The sequence below is a fragment of the Penicillium canescens genome (genome assembly GCF_028828765.1).
Source record: "Penicillium canescens strain IBT 15451 chromosome Unknown utg000010l_segment0_segment0, whole genome shotgun sequence".
Lineage (NCBI taxonomy): Eukaryota > Fungi > Ascomycota > Eurotiomycetes > Eurotiales > Aspergillaceae > Penicillium > Penicillium canescens.
In genome coordinates this window covers 293,186-297,955 of record NW_026703972.1, presented here as the reverse complement: position 1 = coordinate 297,955, position 4,770 = coordinate 293,186, and positions in this window count along the sequence as shown.

Sequence of the window (4,770 nt, the reverse complement as noted above, 5' to 3'; positions counted from 1 at the left end):
ATACATCAGGCATGAATCAGTCAGCTTGAATCCTTCCTCAAAAAGAGTATAGTTCAGGGGAAATCCTTCCGTTTAAATAGGGTCTCTTTCTCATTGAGAAAGAGACCAGACTTAAACACCTCTCTGGAATAGACTGTTTTGCATGCTTCATTCATCCTCCATCATTAGACATTCTAAATTTCAACAACCAACCATCAACACCACGAGACTGATCACCAGCACCATCATTAAACGGACTGCTAACAGAGTGCTGAAATTGAAAAGCTGACTACGCTGATTAACTTTCATGGTGAAATGAGACTGAGTACCTAGCCACCGATGTCTTCTAGTCTATAAAAACCTCCAAGAATTAGTGGACATACTATTGCCCAGATATTCGACTTTCCCCTGCGATCAAGATGAATGCCCCTAACAGCACGCCAGACCGGGAAGCAGAAGGAGAACAACGGTCTAGTGCGTTGCCAATCGTTTGTGGAAAAGACAATTCGCAGGAGGCTTCTGATCATGTCCCTCCACTGGTAAGTAAAGCGGCTCAGCTTCCAATGCTCTTGCTGACCGTCGCAGCTCTCTCCCTCGCAACAGGAAGCAGAAACAAGACATACCTTGGCGATCGAGCCCTTTCAACCTATTTTGAAGGTGCTAGCAGACCTCGAACGCGACGATCCCAAGTTCGCCTTTCCAGCAGGTCGAATTGTCGGACTCTATCGACGCCTATGGGAGTCGTGCGTGTCCAAACACATCGATGGTCAGAACCTAGAGCAGAGCAATCGGATCTTGAAGGAGGCTAGCAGACACCTGACTAAAGAGAGGGACGGACTTCAGCTTCGCCACGACAAGCAGCTGTCTCGGCTGCGCTTCTTTGAGCAGGCACTGGAATCATCTCGGGGTCGATTGACTAGGATCCTGGATGACTGGGATCACCCTTGCAGACTCAATCACCAGGGCTTTTGGACAACGCAAGAGAAGAGTGAAGCATTTGCATGTTTACATGTATATCTGTCCTATTTCTTACTTTAACAACTTGGAGATAATACGACAGAGCCGCAATTGGAAGAGAATTACCGCATGGAAGCATTCTATATTTGGCACGTATTTACAGTAAGAAGGGCATGAATAGCCGTCGTGGAATGCGGTAGAGGCTCCATACTAGGCCATAGGGTCATGCGGAAGCTAATGGCTATTTCACCAATCCTATGTCGGGCGACTGTGTCTAGCAACTGCCTGCGTACTCGACACAGATTCCCCAGGGCCGTTTCAACCTGGGGAAAAAAGAACATATGCTCTTCTATAGACTCGCCAGATGTCGAACCAAACCGAGCTAGTCGACGCTCTATCTATTGCACCTCTTTGGAAAAAAAAGCGAACCTTGACATGTAGAAATTATCGCTAGCCTGAGTAGGAAATGAATGGAGAATCTGGACCCGTCCACTTGAAGCCGGAGATATTCTGCAGGCTCGGTTCCATCCTAGATAATATGTGGCAAGACATGAGGGCGTTGTCGATATACCAGAAGACTTCTGCCAGATAGCCTGAAGGTCAAGATCGAAATCACAGTCACTAATTTTAGCACAAAACACGCATTGAAGAACAAGACGTACGGACATGATCGATCATTTCGTCCATTCCAATTCAGGATCTGCTGGTGGGAAATTACAGAAGTGTATAAAGTAGCATTTAACGGGTTGGGAGGGACTAGATGCCGCAAGCTGAGCAGAGATCTTATTTATCTTCAATTATAGAAGGCCAGGGCACGTTAGGAGGGCTTCACGGCAGATCCTAAGGTCTCGAAAACCAAGCGCTGGAAATATCAACAGCTGTGGAACGTTGACACTTCGTCACAGAACCCGATTAATTTCATCCGCAATTGCATTCGCATTCTCTATAATCAGCGAAAATAACTGGTAGAGAGCACCAATACATAGCAGAAATATCCAAACATGTCCTTATCCAAGCGCGCCAAACAATACTGAGACCTTATCAATTCCCATCAACATGATAGGCTTGAGGATCGCTCGCTTGCAAGGCTGAAATCATACCGTTACAAAGGGCCTGAACTGCTCGTTTTCGATTCCACAATACCAATTTCTGTTTCCTCGCAAAGCTGCAGAAGGATGTCGCTGTCGCTTGCTAGCCACTCATTCAACTCTTGAAGCTGACGCTGCTCATCCTCAAGTCGCATCTTCTCGGCAGATTTGACCACGTAGCATTCCCTGATACTGTATGGGATGCACCTAACTTACCTGTTGTGGTTTGGGATCGGAAGCGTCCTTTGGGTGGCCTTTGTCAACCTGAATTGGCAGTCCACTCGGCTGCTGATCTCCTTCACTATTTTGGTCCGGTACGTTTAATCACCGCACGTTTGCTTGCCTGTTAATCCTGATGTTCTTCCACTCATCGTCTAGTCGATGATGTCTCTTTATTCTCTTTATTCTACTGATATGTGCGATGGAAGTATCGTTGAATCAACTCCCAAATAAGTGTGGTACTTTGTCATTCATCAACATCTCTCTCCTCAAATGGTGTCTCTGTACCAAAGTCTGCCTAGTTAATCACCTCTTCTTACGTTGCCGGCCTTTATTACCCGCATGTTTATTCGTATTCCTAATATTGATGGCCTGTTCCAGATCCCGCTTTGAACCTCGTAGGGGAATTTGAAAACAGAAAAACCAAGACTTCTAACCACGCCATGACTCCCTTGCGTCTCACCTCGGCTAAAAGCAGGTCTAATGAACTGCATCATCAACGCAACTGTACCTCGATGCTGATAGTCTCGACTTGTTTACATAACTAAAACCGATACGTATCTATGACAGTCCATGTTTTGGATAGGACATAAGAGGACAAAGAAAGGGATTCGAAGTCAGTAGGAATCACTTTAGCATGTTGCATCTGAATGAAATGTGAAAATAAGGAAAAGAGAATCAAAAAGGTATCAAAAGAGTTGAAATAGCCCGTTTCATGATTCACTGAGTTAATCAGGGGATCGCTCCCTGGTATTTCCTGGCCGCGTCTCCTCCAAGATGATCTGCGCCCGGCTTGATTGGCTGCTCACTTCCCAGTCCTGCGTAACGAGGATCTGGTCGTGGCGAAGCGAACTCATCTTATAGTTATAAGTAGTCGTGTCTCTCACGCCTTGGATCTTGAATCCGTTAGAGCGTATCCACGAAAGAAACGGGTTGAGTTGTCCCCAGCAGGCGGTCACAATACTCAGGCACTGAATGATCACTTCGAAGATGGTGACCTCGCACAGGGTATAGGTCGGGTTAGTGGTGTCCTTTTTGATGTAGGCGAGCTCGGTGATCGTGGCAACCACCACTCTAAAGAGAGGGCACGGGTGGTTAGATTTCTGGAACGTCTGCGATGGTTCGAGGACAGGACACTCACAGGAGTCGAGGCAAAAAGGTTCCCGCAATGATTAGGCGCCTCTGCAGCGATGTTTGGACGCTCGAGATCAGGACCATCGCCTGCGCGAAGATCAACAGGTCAGTGACAATAATAGAGCCGCAGAGGAAGTAGCGCCACGCCAGCTAGATTGTATCAGCATTCGTCAGGGTTGTTCACCATTTAACTCAGAAAATCGCTCTTACAATATCCAAGCATCGGCTATTCCAGAAATCCCAGGTGCGCGGCACCTCACATTGGAAAGCAGAGCCAAAGAACACAACCACCGCCCAGACATAGATTATGCCTTTGACCACATGGGCGACGAATTTGTCTCGGGCGGACGGAGTGAGACTCCGGATGAACACCGCCAGAGAGAGTTTGGACAGAGTCAGGTTCACGATGTACAGGAGACTCGCCGTATACAGGTACTACGTCCATCGCGTTGCCAGTCAGCCTTGGAAAGAGAAATACGGACGATCGACCAACCTTCATCACATCCTCAAATTGATTGTTGGAGACTTCTTTGAAAGGTTTCCCATAGCCGGATCCGACAGCAAGGTTGACCATAATACTCTGAGCGATGCCGAATGCCTGTGGTCCTCTCGTTAGTACAACGGATCATCACCCCCCATAGATCGCCTCGGGCGAACCCTACCATGGATGCCACGATCAGGACATCGTCGGCAGTCAATTTATGAAACAGCCGCCACTTCGTCCCAAGTCGGGCTGAGACACTGAGGATGATCGTGACCAGGAGGACCCATGTTGTGACATTGACTGCCGGGTCTTTGGTGTCGCCTTTGAATCGTCCACCCATCAACGCTGGATGTCAAGGAACGGATGGAGGGATGGAAGTAACAAACTTGACAGTAGTTGTAGAAAGCTAGCCAGAAAGAGCTACAGCACGGAGATTATAATATTCAAGCTTGCAGGCAGTGTCTGTAACCTGCTGTGCTCGTGGTTGCATTTTTATTTTCTTGGAGGGGCGTTTGTGTGAGATGCGGCTGTCGGGCCTGGCACGGTATCCATCTCCTTTTTCTCTCTCCTCTATTTTTTTAAACTTCTCCAGCATTTTGCGCAGCTTAGCGCCAACGTGACACAAGGATGTACATCACCTCACGGGCATGTTCAAAGTTCGTGCCTCGTATATTAGAGTTACATAGTGCAAGCTTAGTGCTGGACAAGCAAATGACTAGACCTAGGGGTAGATTATCAGTTTTTAACACACAATTTCTCAATTGGATATTGCATTACTAATCAGTATGCATATGCCTCAATCAAATATCTTCAAGTGTCTACTACCACCTGGGAACATCGATCATTACCCAACGATATGGAGCATAGGATCCTTCAGAACCTCGTTGACACGTTAAAATAGGAACTGTA